The sequence below is a fragment of the Mesitornis unicolor genome, unplaced genomic scaffold, assembly GCF_000695765.1.
Source record: "Mesitornis unicolor isolate BGI_N332 unplaced genomic scaffold, ASM69576v1 scaffold22210, whole genome shotgun sequence".
Classification (NCBI taxonomy): Eukaryota; Metazoa; Chordata; class Aves; order Mesitornithiformes; family Mesitornithidae; genus Mesitornis; species Mesitornis unicolor.
The window spans coordinates 28,676-48,153 of NW_010157882.1; positions in this window are offsets into that span (position 1 = coordinate 28,676).

The window sequence follows — 19,478 nt, forward strand, 5'->3', positions numbered from 1 at the left end:
TTTCAAGATTAGCATCCATTTTCCACTCATAATACATACTTATTTTTGTTGGTCCAAGGTTGCAAAACATTTCTTTCTCTTTCACTTAAGTACAAATGAGGATACACATGACATGCAATTACTGGAGATTAGGAATTGATGTAGCAAGTAATAACTTCCAACAAGCAAACTTTCCTACTAACACTTATCTTCTAGAAAACGTATGTCTGTGAAAAGCCTCCGCATGTCAGCTTCTATATCAATACACATGGGAAAAAAATTTACTGTTTAAAAAATATGAGGAGAGTTCTTCTTTGCTCAAGCAAAGGATTCACTACGGGGAATTGGACAGAGTGAAGAGCAGATGACATAGAAAAGATGTCAAGGGAATTACACTCCACATTCCTTTCTCTTTAGAAATTTTACCCCAGTGGAGTGGGATTTTCCAAATTTCTATTTTCTGTCTAGGAAACACTGTGAAGAAAAATATCAGCAAAATGTTCATTTTTAATTCTGTCCTCTGAAGGTTCATTTTCTGCAAATACAGCTCACTAAGAAGCTGGGAAATGTTCCAGGCAAAGCTTCTGCACCTAAACCTGTGTTCTTTCAATGGACTTCATATATCAAGGAGATCTTAGAGAGAGTTTGAACAAGAAACAAAGTGAGCATGCATGCTTTAATTGCAATTTTCCTCTACAACTATTTTCTACTATCTCCTTATCTCAAAATTCCTGTTGACACTGATGATGGAATGGAAGCAATTTTGCATTTACTTAATATTTTCAGGTGCCATATGGGAAATCAGACTCACTGCCACAAGCAAAACTAGAGAGCAAACCCTTTGCTCTTCCCTTCCTTTTCACAGCTGTATATTGATATGGCCTCCAAGTCAACATTTGCTATGAGGGGTTTTTTAGCTTTCAAAATCATGATTTTTTAATGACTCTCCAAATATCACTCTAAATGACTGGTTAATGCAGTATATTCTCCTATCTTGCAAAATGTCCAGTCAGTCTACAGATTGGCTGATAGATTAAACTTCTCTCATTTTGCTCAACTCTTGATGGAATGGCTTACTTTGCGGCACATAGTCAACACTTCTACTGATCTGACAGAACTTCATAAATTTAAGATTTAATATCAAATAGCTAAGCTAAACAATATTCTGAGCCGTGGTGTAACTATGGTGATGGTTCCACACGACACTATGGAAACTTGAGTTCACTTGCACGAACATTTAGCTAAGTATCTTTAGTTGTCTTCCTACCACCAAATATTACGATCATGATGGTACAATTTACGACACTTGCAGTAGTTATGGTAAACTTTAACTTTTTTTTCCTTTATATAAGCAGTTATGTAATTAATAGTGCCTTCTGCTGTGTGTGAGAGGGAAAAACTATGTCAAATGCAAGAATACATCTGACTCATATTCAAGTCTTCCAGCTGCCATGCACATTTTCTAACAACATTACTTTATAATTAACTTTTGAATCATCAAAAAGACAACACTGTCAGTACAGAATGCTGTATCACAGCAACATTGTGAATATAACAGTGTATACTGAAGAACACTTTGAGAGCTGCTACCTCCCACACAGTGAAGGAGAGGGACGGATGAATTAGACAGCCCGAGGAATATTTTTGTTCATGCACTTCCATGATCTTTTGCACTGTTTGTGTCTATTTTCCACACATTTTCAAAATCTGAATCAGTTCACTCATGAAGGTCTTTTTTGAAAGGGAAAAAAATAGAGAACAAAACCAGGAGGAAAACAAAGATAATACTTTTGAGCATTTCTTAATGCTTCTGCTTTTCAATTACTGCTTTCTTAAAGGTCAATTCTCAGAAGCAGAATTTGCACTATAAAATGCCAAAACTGAGACTGAGAGTTCATGCCGTGCAGTGATGTATTGCATCTACCAGGACCACCTACACTCAAATTTTGTAAGGGCTGGATAAAAACAATTTGGAAAAAAAAAAATCTGACTATAACTTCAAATTCTAGGTCCAGAAAATGTCCAGAAAAACTGTTTCCCAGAGTATCAAGATACCTCACAGTTCTGATGTATGTGCCTTCACAAAACTCCTGTCCCAATATTTATTACTGCAGAATTAGACACACAGCCAGAGATACATAACCTCAAAAGCATTTAGGCAATATGCAGCAAGTAAGGGTTCAAAATGAGACATATACATCCATCATTCTAAATAAGGAGCTGCCTGAACCAGATAGGAGGAAAATTAAAAAAAAAAAAAAAAAAGGAGTATGTCTAAGTTTAAACTCTTTTCTGTGGAGCATGACTAATAGCTTTCTGACATGAACCTCTTCATGAACACGGATGCTTCAGAGCCTTCAAAAAAACCCCTGCTTTTTCTCAAAATTATACCAGAGGAGGACTCATCTTTTCATTCCAGAACTCACAGAGTACTAATTCAGCAAGGGATGACATACCTAAATCTGTCTGGGGACTCACATTCACATCTCTCGTGAGAATATGGCTGGACTAGATGATTGTTTTAGGTCTCTTCCAACTTAACAATTCTGGTTTTATACCTGAATCCCTGGGCTCTAAGGCTCCCTTCTCCTTTTGAAACTCTTCAACTTGGCACCGAATACTTAAGAGTTTCACTGTTGTAAAAGCAGGAGCGTGCGTGACTCCACAGTGTAGAAATTAGAGTGACTTGCTGATGAGAAGTGGGAGGAAGGGTGTGGTCTCAGTTAATCCAAACTTTTTATATAAAATATAGTTCACATCCTAGGAAAAGAAACTTTGGTATGGCTATAAGCCCAAATTGTTTAAGGTCATTTACAAAGATGTTTCTTAGTTTATGCAAAGAGAAAGATTAATTTAAAAGTTAAATTCTTATCTTGACCTGGACAGTAAGACTTAGTTGAACATAGCACAGCAGAATGTTGCTGATGTGTAAGAGCATACAGAACATGGATAACAGAATGAAATCATTTTTCTCTGACCAGTCTGAAAAACAGTTATTTTTCTGGCAATGCTTCTGTATGTTAGAATCATTATAGAGAAAAAGTATTTCGTAACAACTGTGTAAGATACGTTTGCTGTAAGCAAACAGCTTAATAAAAAGGCTAAATTGAAATCAAGTCCACGAGATAAGTGATGATATCTTCTCCGTACTTTTCCAAGACAGAGATTAAAGTTTCCAGTTCAGAACAGTACTTCATCAACACTGCTTTAAGTATTGCTCTAGTCAAGCAAACCTGTGATTAAATTAAAAACTTCTTTATTTTTCCTGCTGTTGTGAGTTGCAGCTTGGCTGGCTGCAAAACTTTCACAAAGCAACTCTCTCACTCCCTCTTCTCTCTTCCTCCCTTCTTTCTCTCACTGCTACACAGCATTTTACACTTTCTTAAATATATTTCCACAGAGACATCACCAGATTGACTGATGGACTCAGCTGTGCCCTGCGGAGCCAGCTGGCAGCGTCTATGTCAGGCATGGGGCAGTCCCAATGTCTTCCTACAGAAGCCCCGCTTGCAGCTCCCCTGCTACCAAAATCTTGCCACATAAACTGAATAGACCTGTACATAAATTATTACAGAAACATCTTTACCATCTCAAAAAGAGATGTGTTTCAAAAAGGAGCTTTTTCTAGTATTTTAGGCCAGACTGAACATGCTTCTCTATAAACTAGAAACACAATTAGACATTTACTCTACAGGTATTGAATCCAAGTGCTAGCACTGTCTGAAAATAGGGGAGCATTTTTCCATAACTCATACATTGTTCATAATGTATCTTTATTACAAAGTGCTTAAGGTAACTTAGGATGTTACAGAAATGGAAAGACTGAGACAAGCACATGAGCTCTTGAAGAAGGCGTTAATGATAAAACAAAACGTAAATCATACTTATAGCCATCACCTGAAAGATTATTGTTTTCTGTTAATGTTAAATGCATTTCAGGGTAAACTTTTCCCTTGCTTTGCAAGGAACTTATGGGAATACAGATATGCCAAAGTAAAACCCATTTTTCAACTCCATCACTTCTTGCCCCTTGTCTTCATTTTGTCATTACAACAATCTTTTCAGATTGGGTCATTCAAATCAAAGCAAAAAATCCCCCTGAACTAACTGAGGATGTATGAGATTTTAATTTGCCACTAACTGCACAAGAGATTGTCTTGGTTATACACAAAACTATATCAAACACACAGAACATGAACTGATTAAACATACAGATTTAAAAACATGCAATTTCTGAGTTTTAATAGCAGCTACTCTGTAGCTGCTGGAAAAACTTGCTCTTCTGATAAAATTGCCATTTTCATGTTGTGACCCTGTACTTCCCAGGTGTCTCTCATAAAAGCTAGTATGTGGCACATAGCCAATATATACTATGAACAGAAAAAAAAAATCATTTTTAACTGAGGGGAATTCAGTGAACTTGGAAAGAGCAATTCAAATAATCCTAAACTGAGATGCACAGATGAGATTTGCATGATGGGTGCAGGCAGTAATTCTGAACTAACAGAATTTGGTTTTATGAAGCTAAACAGTATTTGCATAATCCTATATGTTATCTTGACTCCTGTTATATAAATAATGTTAAAATAAGCCAGTAAACAAAGCACACCTGAATGAACTTGGAAGTGATTGATGCTTAACTTGAGACATTTACCTTCACAATAAGCTCTCTAATTGACTAAGAAGGTGTATCCTCTTTGTGTGATTCCTGAGAAACTACCATGCAGTCTGGTAACTCCCATCTCACAAAGTAAATTTGAGACTATAAGAGGATTCTGATGTGGACAGAAGAGTAGTGTATACTACTGAATCACTGGGCATATGTTTGCTAAGAGAATATGCACAGTCTACATGAGTCTTAGGAAAAAGCTTTCCTATTTGATTAGCTGGAAGAGAAGAGAAGAAAACAGAGACAAGGATATATAGTGAAAATGAAAATAAAAGAATATTTCCGTTTCTAACTTTATACACAATCCATAAACAGATATTTGCTTTCAATTCAAGGTATGTCGGAGTAATAAGTGCCTAAATATTCTCATTTGGATAGAAAAATGCATTGGATTTTAGTTCCTTCATATCTTGCCACCATTCATCTTCTCACTTTCTATTACCCCATGTAGTAATAAAATGCATCTTACAAAAGCTACTTCATGTCTGGAACTGCTTCAATACAAAAACCACTAAAGAAATGAGAGTCAAAAGTTGCAGGAGAACAGTAAAAAAACAAGAGCTATTTCTAAAAAACAAACAAAAAGGTCTGGTCAGTACTGTAAAATACCATGAACCACACAGCACTCAAGATGTGCTTCTGTCATGGTTTAACCCTGGTCAGCATCTAAGCACCACACAACTGCTCACTCACTCCCCTCCACAGTGAGATGGGGGAGGAGGATTGGAAGGGTAAAAGTGAGAAAACTCGTGGGTTGAGATAAAGTTTAATAGGTAAAGCAAGAGCCATACATACAAATAAGGCATTTTTTCACTACTTCCATTGCAGGTGTTCAGATATCTGCAGGAAAGCAGTGTTCCACCATGTGTAATGTTTACTAGGGAAGATAAAACGTTACCACTCTGAACATTCCCCCTTCCTTCTCCTTCCCCTGGCTTTACATGCTGAGCGTAATGTCATATGGTACGGCATAACCCTTTGGTCAGTTGGGTCCCCTCCCAACTTCTTGTGCACCCCCAGTACAAGAAGTTGGTGGTGTGAGGAGCAGAAAAGGCCCGTGACTCTGTGTAAGCACTGCTCGGCAATAACTAAATCCTCCCTGTATTATCAACACTGTTTTCAGCACTAATCCAAAACACAGCCCAACACTAGCTACTGTGAAGAAAATTAACTCTGCCCAAGCAAAAAACCAGCACAATTTCCCAGGAACCTTTTTCTTGACTCTAGGGAAAACCTAATGAAAACATTGCACATCCTGAGCATTGCTAGTTGCAAATGTATTTCCACAAGACACAGCCTGATCTTTCTATACCTCCCCAGTTTCACGACTAATTAGTTTGCATACCTCCTCTGTAACATGAGCCACAGAGATACAGTATTAGAAAAGACAGTTATATGTAGAGCATCTACAGGCTTAATATCTCTATGAATTAGATACGTATGCTATGTATCTGCTTCAGGAAGTTGACACAGTAGCCTCTTCCTGTTGCAGTATCATGACTTACGCTTGCAGGATGTAGATTGTTCAGCTACTAAAACAGCAATAGTTTTGAGTCAAGATTTTTATCTATCTACATTGTCAACATGTCTTTTTAAAGATGGCTTTTTTTGCTGGGAAGATTCACAAATTCTACTGTGACACATTTATAATACTGTTTATTTATTTTTCTTTAAATGTTAGGGGGCAAGGTAGTTTAGAGGGATTTCTGTTTGTTTTTCTTGCACATGGACATTAGCTAACAACAAGATTTTCAATATGCCAGAGACTACCAGAGCTACACTGTTCGTAATGTGTTTATCAAGCACAGAGAGCACTGGATTTGCAATGTGTCTGTGTGGGTATTTATCCATTATAGGTAGGAATGGACATATGAGATAATAATGCTTTAATGTATATAATTCAACACCTATAGGAGTAATACAGCCATTAATAGCAGATTAATATTTAACTTTAAACAGGAAATACCCATGAACAAGTGATAGGCTCCTTATAAGTACCTTGAATGTCTTCAGATACATTTTATGGACTGCATATGGATAGCTATGGACATAGACAACTATGGCCATTTGTCTTTTTCTACACCATTTTTTCCATTGTTAAGTGTATAATAAGTGCCATTGACTGTGGGTTACACCATTAAAAGGCAACAGTTTCCAGAACTAGATAATGGTGAGATCCACTTATGTTCTGGTAGTCTATTCTAAAACCACAGTATCAGTCTTTAAAGACTTTTTTCTTAAAGAAATTTAAAATTGAGTAAATTCACTTTTAGGACACAGCAGACTAGTGGACAAAGACACAATATCCCTTGTAATGCCTCTGAAACAAAATTACTAATTCATTAAGTAATGCCACCAGGACAAGAGACACATAGTAAACCACATATTTAAAATGATTGAGAGCAGCCATGCAGAGAAGGACTTGGTGGTACTGGTAAATTAAAAACTGGACATAAGCTATCAATGTGTGCTTGCTGCCTCGGCAGCCAACAGCATCCTGGGCTGCATCAAAAGAAGCATGGGCCAGCAGGTTGAGGGAGGTGATTCTGCCCCTCTACTCCACTCTGGTGAGACCCCACCTAGAGTACCGCATCCAGCTCTGGAGTCCTCAGTATAGAAAAGACATGGACCTGTTGGAGCAGATCCAGAGGAGGGCCACAAATATGATCAGAGGACAGAGACTGTGTCTCTGCTTCATGACCTGAGCTCTAACTGTTTCATTACCACACAGATTCAGTCTTTAATCTAAGCAAAGGCCCAGGGAGGCCTTATTGTGGCCCTTCTTAAATGGGGCCTATAAGAAAGATAGGGACAATCTTCTTAGCAGTGCCTGTTGTGATAGGACAAGGGTTAACAGTTTTAAACTAAAAGAAGGCAGATTTAGACTAGATATAAGGAAGACATTTTTTACAATGAAAGTGTGAAGTACTGGAACTGGTCGCCCAGAGAGGCTGTAGATGCCTCCTCTCTGGAAACATTCAAGGTCAGGTTGGAGGGAGCTCTGAGCAACCTGATCTAGTGGAAGGTGTCTCTGCTCGCTGCAGGTGGGTTGGACTAGACGACCTTTAAGGGTCCCTTCCAACCCAAAACATTCTATGATTCTATTCTATGTGTGTGTGCAAGGGCAAATGAGAGAAACTCAAGAGAGAAGGAATGTAAGAGGATAAATAAAGTAATTTAGAGATTTTGTAAATAAGGATAGCTCTCCTTTTCCATAAGATCCCATATTTAATTTTATCACAGAAGTTTTCTTACAGAGTGATATGCTGTGGATTACAAACTGATTGTTGCGGGGGAGGGAACACGATAAGAAGACCATTTTTATACTTGCGATTCAGAAGCAGAAGGAGAAGCATAATTGTGCACATCCTTCATATTCATTATTCACTCCCTGAAGATAAACTACACCTTCAGATTCAGTTTTGAGTTTCTTATGCTTACTGTGAATATATTTCCTAGAATAAACAGCTGAGCTCCTTATCTGTGGTGCTGAGGAAGAAACCAAGTAAGACACCACTAAAGTGGAGTAGTTTCCTTTGGGTCTGATTAAAATTCTGGAAAAATCAATAACATATTTCACTTCTGATTAAAAAATTACCTTAAAATTTACCATAATTTACCTTACCTCCTGTTAGCTCTGATGAACAGGAGAAACAAACACACTGTTCATGGCTGACAACCAGGAGAAGGAAATCAAGCCATTTTATGTCTGGTGAATCTATCTGACCATATGCTACTGATCATTCACTGAAAGTACAGCCAGCAACTTATCCACGGTAAAATTCTTTTTATTACAAATGATTTATGCATTCCTCTTGTCTCCCCTACATGTTCCCTACCTTGAGCCCTAGCCATGGTGCTGAAAACAACACCTAGCTCAGTCAAATGTTTTTATTTGTTTCTTTACTGCAAGAGTTGAGCAGAACTTCTTCACCTGTGGAGATGTGGGCCAAAATCTGAACTGAAGTAAAACGGTAAAGTTCATTAGACCTAAACAATTCCATATCATGCTGCATTCAAAGGCTCTAAGTACATATATTAAGCACAGGCTACTAGTCCTTAGTCAGTATTCTTCTGAAGGAAGACTTCAGAAAGTACAGTCACTTGCACATAAAGAATAATACATTTCAAGAATAAAGGTAATTCAATACACTCTGAGTACCCTATCTTGGCCATTTCTCTTTACACAACCCCAACAGCCTTTCAGTAAAGGTGGGGATGAATACAGACAACCTAACAGGGTAACATAGTATTTAGGACAGTCCTATCTCATATAACTATGGGATTTTTGATCAACATTCCTTTCATCAAGTCTTTTCCTCAGCAAGCCAGCATATAGCATTGTAGTGTTTGCAATACAGTCCTATATCTAGTCTAACTGGCTTGAGAACTCACAGAGTAGACGAACACTCTCAAGAAAGCATGTTTAGCCAGTAATTCATTTTTTCCTTTAAAAGGTTTTTGGATTTTGGGAATGGAGGTGGATTTTTTTCCAGGTGTATGTTTTCAAGGGCTATTTCACCATCTTTTATAAAAAGGTGTGAGAAAAAACAGTGCCAGTTCTTTCCAACAAATAGTTGCTTAGTGTGTACGCTCCTAACCAAATACATACTTTGCTCTCTCATTCTTAACTGTTTTCTCTCCTTCTTCTGATTCCTTCCTCCACTCCTGTCTCTTCCTATCTTGCACATATAATTAAAAGTTCATTTCACCTCTATTTACCTACTTTATTTAAATGTATCCTTTTTACAAACTAAACTGCTTACGTGCACAATAGCTTTATAGACACTAGTGCTAGTTCCTTCTTACGTCATAAAAGTTATTCAAGCTATTGCAAAAAAAAAACACCAACAAATAAAAGCCACATTAAGAAAGAGTGAATATAAAACTATATTTGATCAATCATGCACATATTTTTCTTTCTGTCAAAAAATACAGGCAAATGTGATTGAAAGATATTGCCTAATTTATTTGAATACAGAGACACATGTTTCTTTTTATTGTCTCTGCTCTTTGCAGACATGCTTACTTTCTGGAGTATACTTCTTATTTTCTGAAATCTAGCTATAAATTACTTAAATGATGGTATTTCCTGGAGCTTCTGCTCTATAGTTTCCTTCTCCTGGTTTTGAATTCCAGAAATAACTTATATTCCACTTCTTGACATCTATAGGCTTTGAGGAAGTGTGAGCAAGTGCTAGATTCCTCTTGGTAACTATAGTTCTGATTTTTCTTTCTTCATGAGTTAGTTAAGCTGGTACACTGAATAGTTATGCCCCTTTTAAATGTATGGCCATCTTTAGTGTGTAATAAGCATACACTGCAGCTAGAAAAGGGTAGATTTAGGTTGGCTATTAGGAAAATGTTCTTCAACATGTGGGTGGTAGATCACTGGAACAGGTTGCCCACAGAGGTGGTGGAGGCCCCATCCCTGGAGATATTCAAGGTCAGACTTGACGGGGCTCTGAGCAGCCTGACCTACTAACGATGTCCCTGTTCGCTGCAGGGAGATTGGACTGGATGGTCTTTAAAGGTCCCTTCCAACCCAATACAGTCCAATTCATTCAACAGGTGAATGACATTTCATTCATCACAACACAGCCATGCACTTTGAATGGCTTGGACATAACACACTTATTTTTCATTAATTGGATTCCTAAGCAAAAGATAATGCCATTTATGGTCAGTGATTGCTCTTTGCGGAGAAAAGTATCTCTGAATTTGGATCACTCTGGTACAGAGAAAACTCAGACCAGCTCTGAGGAAGATCACTGGAGAAGTTGATGCTTCTGAAGAACGAGGTTTAAATTCTCGAAATGCTGTAGTAATACTGAGGTACTGAAAATGAAAACTTTTTTTACAATAGAGAAATAACAGCACTCTCATTAAAGTAGCTGACTGGCCCAAGACAAACACCCAGTAAAGACAGTTATTATTTAATCTCTGCCCAGTTTCCGAAGAGAACAAAAAATAAATATTCCGGGAGGAGTTGAAGAATTAACAACAGCTGCTTGCCACAGCTGATAAAGAAATAATGATTATGAGATTGCATGTATGTGGAGTTTGCACCCACCTTTACATTTGTGACTTGACTTATGGCAAGTTCCTGGTCCAAGGAAACGGAGTTCCGGTTTCATAAACAAATTCCCTTCTTACAGTTGTATGAATATAGGATTCTATTAATCATTTCCTAAGAAAATTAACCCCTTTCTCTGCCCTAAAAACAGACAGTCCTCATACATTATAGTGATATTACGTCATGTTTGCATGCAACAGAGCACGTCAATGCGTTTTGGCTGTGACTGTACATTAAAATGCCACATATTCTGCAGCAGTGTATTTTATTATAATCATCATCCTGAACTGAAGTGACTGTTAAAGCACCTGAATCGAAAACAGACCTACAAACAGAACTTTTAAATGTCATAAAACAATATTATTTAGTTTATGTTCCTACATTTAGGCTCAATAGTACAATATATTGTCCACTTAAATCCATTTTACTTAACATACTTAAGTGCATATTTTATTTCCCAACATTTTAATCTATGTGCCTTATTGCTATTTATTGAAAATAATTTATATTCTTAAGTTTATAGGAGATTTGCCATTGTTTTTTAATAATATATTTAATAATATTAATTTGAAACCACAAATTCATTACATAATTTGACAACTTGGTTTAGAAAAAGAAAGTGCACAGCTTCGTTACCATTTATTTATTTGGCATCGATTTCAAAATAGAAAATCAAAAGGAACATTTTTGTCATATTTTTCTGTATTACATCAGAAAAGAAAAAAATGCTATGCAAGCTCATAAAAAGTTATGTGATGGGTATGGTGAAGATGCCTTAAAGCTACGGCAGTGTCAGAATTGGTTTTGCTAAATTTCAGTCTGGAGATTTTGATGTTAAAGACACACCACATTCAGGAAGGCAAACCAAAGTTGATAACAACAAAATAAAGGCACTGATCAAATCCAATGGCTGTTTAACAAAACAAGAGATTGCTGATAATCTTAACACATTGAAATTGAGCATTGACAGTCATTTAAAACAACTTGAATAAATTAGGAAGCTCAATATTTGGGTACCACGTGGGCATTGACAGTTGCTATTCTCTCTTGAAACATGAAGAAAATGATCCATTTTTGAAGTGTATGGTAACAGGTGATGAAAAATGAATCATCTACAACAACGACAAAGATCATGGAGCAAGCGTGATGAACCAGCTCACAGCGCTTCAAACGCAGAGCTTCACCAAGGGAAGGTGATGCTGTCAGTCTGGTGGGATTTCAAAGGTGCTGTGTGTTCTGCATTGCTGCCAAGGAACCCAACCATTATTTCGGACGTGCACTGTCATCAACTGGAAAAACTGAAGGATGCCATCAAACAGAAGCATCCAGAATTGGTGAATCACAGAGGTGTTGTGTTTCTCCATGATAACAGCAGACCACGGACAAGTTTGGTCACTCATCAAAACTTGTTGCATCTTGGATGGGATGTGTTCCCACATCCACCACATTCACCAGACCTGGCACCATCTGGTCAATCAAATATTTTAGAGTTCATCTTCTGTTTTCTGATGTCATTTGATATCAAAACAAACCTTTATAATGTATAATTGGGTGTTGCAGTTCACCATCTAAGCTCTTCAGGCACTGCACTCCAAAAAGTACAGTATTTCCAATGAAGAGAATAAGCCCATTTGCTGGCCTGCCAAGAAAGAACTGTTTAAAAATTTATTTCTGCTCCTCCTTCTCTGAACTTAAGCAGAGTATATTACAACTTGGTCTCTAATTGCCAAAACTCCAGGAAGTCAGAATCTTTTCTCTAGACACCTGTGCTATTCTCACTCACCATCCTGTAAGACAACCTGATCATACAAATCAGATTATTTCTATCTTATGAAAAGCAACTGCGTCCTCTAGTCCACAGCATTTGATATCCGACAGCAAATAAAGCACTTCTTAATAGCTTTAGTGTGAGATACAGCACTTGTTTACACAGAGGAGAAATTTGTAACTTTTCATTTCCAACCAAAATGCACCTTCCTTCATCCTGCAGTTGGTGAAGATGGTCAGTATCAGAAAAACTACTCTTTTTCAGAGACTCATGCACCCTTCAGAGCCCCTCCAAGGTTACTCATGATAAAACATTCCCATAGCCTTCCAAAGGTCTGGGCTTTCAACCACCATCATCCTGTGGCCTACATAAAATCTGTAAAATTAAGCAAAGTCAAAACAGGAAACTTCCTCCATCTACCTCATCAGGATCAGCAGTTTTCTTCTGAGGAAGAACAGTATCATTTACTGTGTGTTCAGAGGGCAGAAAGTGAAGAAGCCAAATGGGACTATAATAAAACAAAATACATTTCAGATAAGGAGAAAAGGCTGTTTACAAATCTTAATCTGGTGAATACTTTTCTTTTTAATATAGTCTTAATAAATATTCCTTTCAACGTTTCCCAGTTTCAGCCGCCCATCTGTGAGTATAGCACTACAAACAGAATTTCTGATGTCCTCAAGTGACCCAGTACTCCGGTGCATTTACAATGCAATCCTGCAATTCCAGGAGTTATACTGAGACAACAGTTACTATCTGGGGAAATAAGCAAAATCGGAGTACAAAATTGATCCAAGTTTATGATGAAGGAAGGAGTTAATGTCAGAGCCATTTTGCAAAGGGCTTGAGAGAAAAGATACAAAATCGGAGAGTTTCTATGAACTAGAGTGAAGTCAGTCTCAAGAAGTTCCCCTCAGACTGAGAAGAGGAATGGGAAAAGCTCTTCCAGGCTAAAGTAAGAGAAGCTCTAGGATTAACTTGCCAGATATGGCACTAAACTATTAAAAGTGTCAGAGAGACAGTGATGTTTTTTCCGTGTCTTTCTAGACAATGACACTGGTCAGGCATATCTGAAGAGTATAAATTTCAATAGCAAATAAGACCGTGACAACGGCCACTGAATCAGTATCTTGTTCTGATGTTCCCGTCCTTGCAAAGCAACACCACAGTCACACTTCCTGGAGAGTATGTTACAACATTCATTCATAAACTAGGCATTAATAGAAAAACCAGCATGGTCTGAGGGACATGTTGTCTTTTTCTGTTGGCTGTACTGCTGAGACATCTGACTGAGGTTAGAAGAGTCTGGAAACTGAGTTTATTATGCAGGTGGTAATAAAAAAGACCTCCTGGCTTTACAGAAAAGGCATAAATTTATTCCCTTTTTTATAGGAAAAATTGTATTAACACTGTTTCACTGATTATGCTAATTATAATGCGGATCATATTATTGAACTCCTTTGTTAAGACAAGCCAATGGGTACTTGGAAGAAAGTTTCTGTGTACATTGTTTACTGATTCAGTTCTTCATAATTCATGGACCTCACACAGAAATAATTGTCTAGGTGTAGTATTTATAAATAAGATCAATCAATTAAACATGGAGGAAAAAAATGATTTGTAACTCACTATACTTTTACCTTGAAAGGTTGGACGACATGATCCTCGTGGTCCCTTCCAAGCCGGTATTTTGTGGTTCTATGATGCTATGATTCATTAGAGGAAGATAGAAGCTTTATCAAGTACCAGAACCCAGGCGCCGTCTGCCCTCTGCCAGTAGATGGCAGCATTACTTCTCTTTAGGAAAAACGGCTTTGCCGGGGTGGGGCTGGGGGGGCCGTAACCTGGCACCACCAAAGGCTGTGGCCGCTATGTAGATGGTTTTTTGTTTTCGCATAACACAGAATACTTTGCCTTAAGTGCTGCTTTTGTATTCCAGTGGACGGTGACAGACAAAAGACCATACACAACCTGACTACACCAGGAGGCTGAGGCACAGAAAATACTGAATCCCACTGTAATGGTGGGCTAAAGACCTGGCACCTTTGATAAACGTGCATAGAGAGAATTTACAGAGACAGTCTTGCATCTAATTCAACACCCATACGAACTTCAAGTCACTGAATAATTAGTTATTGTATTTTCCCATACAAATACCATTTTATACACCTTTTTCATTTAAGGGTGTCATGCACATGGACTTAGGCCCTGAATCATATTATTTTAACAACTCTTCTGTTTCTCCAAATAGGTGCTAAGTGATGCAGTAATTAATGAACAGTCCCATTAAACAGAACTACAGCCCCTACATAACACGTGATGCTATGAAGCTCTGTCAAGGGAAGTTCAGAAGATATTAGGAAGAAGTTCTTTACTGGGAGGATGGTCAGTCACTGGACCAGGGTCCCCATGGCATGGAGCCTGTCAGAGGTCAAAGTGTCTGGATGACACTCTTAGTCACATAATTTAGTTTTAGGTAGTCCTGTGAGGAACAGAGTTGGACTCAATGATTCTTACAGGTCCCTTCCAACTTGAGATATTCTGTGAATCTATGAGATGTATTAATAGCTCTTTAATATGTAATCCTACATATTAAACAACTACAACTCTCAAAAGCTAAAGAGGTTAAGAGTAACAATCTTCTAGCATCAGTTAATTTTACTTGGAAATGTCTAGGTTTGGTTCTGTATAAAGTGATATTTTATAAAAAAATGCACACTAGAATAGTATTTTTGGAAGTAGAAATGACACTTGGACACAAATAGTTTATACATATGTATCAATGAAATTAAATATCACCTCATAATCAGCTGTGTAAAAAATGGATACAGTGCATAAAGTATTTCACTGTCTCATTGGTTTTGAATTTTTGCCTTAAAATGTTTTTTCTCCGCTACTGTACAGAAGATACAGTATAACTGCAGATTTTAAGATGAAGCTATTTGCACTCAATGTGAAGCTCAGAAGATTGTTATACTAGACCACAGAATCACAGAATCCCAGACCGTTAGGGATTGGAAGGGACCTCAAAAGCTCATCCAGTCCAATCCCCCTGCCGGAGCAGGAACACCCAGATGAGGTTACACAGGAAGGCGTCCAGGCGGGTTTTGAATGTCTGCAGAGAAGGAGACTCCACAACCTCTCTGGGCAGCCTGGTCCAGTGCTCTGTCACCCTCACTGAGAAGAAGTTTCTTCTCAAATTTCAGTGGAACCTCCTGTGTTCCAGTTTGTGTCCATTACCCCTTGTCCTATCATTGTTTGTCACTGAGAAGAGCCTGGCTCCATCCTCGTGACACTCACCCTTTAAATATTTATAAACATGAATGAGGTCTCCCCTCAGTCTCCTCTTCTCCAAGCTAAAGAGACCCAGCTCCCTCAGCCGCTCCTCATAAGGGAGATGCTCCACTCCCTCCATCATCTTTGTAGCCCTGCGCTGGACTCTTTCAAGCAATTCCCTGTCCTTCTTGAACTGAGGGGCCCAGAACTGGACACAATTATAGATAGTCAGCAATTCTTCAATATGTTCTAGATCTTGTACTGTACATTACAATTATAGACTGTTTAAAGTTGGCATACTGTACACAAAGCCGTATTTTTTGTGCCATTGCAGAAGCATTGATCTGTTACTTCCTGTTTTATTCACTACACAAAATTAAGCAAACTTGAGTGATGTTCTCTACAGCAACTTCTATATTCAATCCATGACAGAGAAAGAGTAAGAAATAAAGTTGATTTAGGAGAGGTAATAATCCTGAATTATCCTTGTAACCAGTGGTTAGGAAAGAAAACCAAACTATCTGCAAGTTAGCATCCCTTAAAAAATGAAAAATAAAACCCAACTCATTTTTTTCTCACATCTCCACAAATTTTGCATTCTGATTTTAAAATCCAGTGTCTCACTGCTTTATTCATTTTCAGCAAATGCTACATCTACAGACCACCAGCTGACATTTTGCCCTGAGGACCTTAGACCAACATTTTATCCTATATCCCAGTAATGACAACACAGGATGAGCAAGTCGAACACTGGGAATAGTTGATATCTTGCTTGGGAGTAGCCCTAGCATAGCCTCACAGTATTCCTGCAATATTCAGGAGCTGCTCTGCAGCAGTGCTTAAATACCAATCATATATTGCTGCTTCTTAGTTACCTTCATCTCCAGGAACAGAACCCAGTGGAGATCAGCACACCTATACTTTTATGTCACGCTCTCCAGAAAAGCTTTGTCTATTAACGCTTACATTTAATTTGATCTGCTACCAACTGCCAGAGAGCTTTCTGTTTTGCAGCACTGAAATTATTTCCTAACTGTACAATCCAGAAAAAGTCTGCATGCATTCATGCAGCTGAGGAAATGTATTTCCAAAGTTGTACGCACGCAGCTGCAATGAACTTTTTTTGCTTATGATGCCTTAACATTCAGTTGGGCCAACAAATTAAGCTAATACAAGGGAAATCATAAGTCTTTTTTTAGATTAGCTCCTAGATTACCTTTTTTTTTCCTTTTTTGCTTTACAAGTGTGCATCTATATGTATTTACACACACATAGTCCTGTTCAACGAAATCCATTTACACATTATCTAGATGTCTTGGATTCCCCCAGTAGTACTACAGCCACTACCTTTTGCTTAAATATTAGAAACTAACAAGAAGGTAGACAGAAAACATTAAAAAGTATACTTTGTGCTAGGAGTAATTCCTATATTCTAAAATTATTATTTACCCACCACTGAAACATAGTTATATCTGGTATGAAGTGTACAAGCTATTGAAGGAGCAGTAACACAAAGCAGCTCTGGCAGTAATGTGAAAACATAAAGACATCTGCCAGATTAGTTTGATAGAAGATTATAAGGTTCTGTATTCTGAGGCATTATCAGGTTCTGAGACACTCATTCACTACTCAGAGAGAAGACATGTTGACTGTGACTTTTAAAGATCATTGCAGGCCAAAGGTGCTTGAAAACTCAGTTCCATCTGTCTCCACATACCAGAACGGGAGTATCTGCAACTCCTCCCCAGACTTCCTGACTCCAGCGCTCAGCCACTTAAAGGAATGGTTTTCAAAACCTACACAGCCTCCTCGAAAACTGAACTCTCCACCAACCGTTCTGGTTTCTCTCTACAAACTGCAAGGACGCAATGCGCAAGCGGAGGCAAGAGCTAGGGCTTCCAGTTCTGCAGAGTAAGCGCTAGAAGTCTCTCAACAACTGCAGCCAAGAAGAGGTTAGCTCTGCTCGGTTCACCGATTCCCTGTGGCGCAGTGCTGCAGCAGCTGCTTCCAGCTTCTCACTGTGACAGTGTTCGCTCCATAGGCAGCTTTTCAGTCACCATTATGCTCTTTCACCTCCTCCACACACCACCAATGAACAGAGTACAGATGCTAAGTGACTGGATAAACTGAATTAGCAGAGCCGCCACAGCTGACTAAAGGAAAGGGCAGATAAAGCACAGTAATTCATACAGTATGATCATTTATACAGTAAATTCTACAATTTATGCAGTAGTTTAAGCTAATTTGTTTTACCTTGCATTGTCCCAAGCTAGGAACACGATTTTCAAAGATCAGCTGATGTGGACAAGTACACTGAATTGTGGAAATTATAACCTTATTTTTAAACTGTCAAATTAAGAAGAAAGAAGTCCTCCCCAGCTTGGCACCCAATCTTCAAGAACCCAGGTCAAGCAGCAATGTCACCTGATGCACTCCAGCACTTGCATCTAGCAGCTACCTATGCTGCAGTGTACATGTCTCATCTCAATAGATCTGAAAAAAGTGAGCACATGGAGCAAGTGAAGATGGTTAACTGAAGAAGCCAGATACCAAAAGCATCACTGTAGACACAAGCCCTCCAGCACTCGCATCTAGCAGCTACCTATGCTGCAGTGTACGTCTCATCTCAATAGATCTGAAAAAAGTGAACACATGGAGCAAGTGAAGATGGTTAACTGAAGAAGCCAGATACCAAAAGCATCACTGTAGACACAAGCCCCAGTTTCAGCAGAGGATTAGCTGTGTCAGCTGTCTAGGGATGGAGCTGGTTAGCAAGGAGAGAAGCTTGAAAGGGTTATTCTAAGTGACTCTTATCAGAACACCACTACTTTCCTAATGAAAAGGTAAATTCCTTTCCTATAAGTACCATTTTCAGAGACAGTTTTGTACAGAGCTCTCTCTTTAGAAGTAATGCCAACATGCTTTGCAATCTTGGATGAGTCACTTCTCTATTTTTTACTGCAAAACTACCACCACTTGTCTCCCTAGACCTGTGAGAAAGTGCAAGCAGCAGACAGCCTTTATGCAGTGTTCCAAAGATGAAAGTATTTGAATAAACATTAGGCAGTAGTATCCTGTCAAAATTCACTGGCAACATATGGTGGAGCTGAAAAAAATAGAGACATTGCACAGGAAATGGAAAATAATAGGAAGGACCTTCCCTTGGTAGGAATTAATTGATCGAAGAAAGAGGGAAGGGGCAGGAAGTCTGTGAACAGTAATAGCAGTCTCTCTTCATCATCATGTTTGCTCCCTTTATTCCTGGGCAAGCCCAAAGAATACAGACACAAGCTTGTTCCCATAGGAGGGTGACAGTTGCCAGTCTCATGCCCTGTGTGACCTCTAATTAGCTCCTCTGTCAGCCAATTGTGCTGCCCGAATTCCAGAATCCTGAAAAAAAAAAAGGCAATAAACACTCTATTTACTTTTCTGCAGTAATGTAAGTGAGCTACTAGTTTCCCATTGGCTTTTCACTGCATATAGTCCAACATACTTCAAAGTGGGCACTCAAAACTGCGAACTACTGCATTGTAAAGCATGCACCATGATCCAGGTCACTCACAATGAACTCACCTGAGGGCACTGTAACTTATTAACCAACTTTCTCTCCTGGCATTGTTCACAGTTCTACAACCACAGAACTGCTGGGAGCCTGTTGCGATCACCAGCAACCAGCCTATCTCAGGAAGTTACTGCAGAGTGTTACCAGT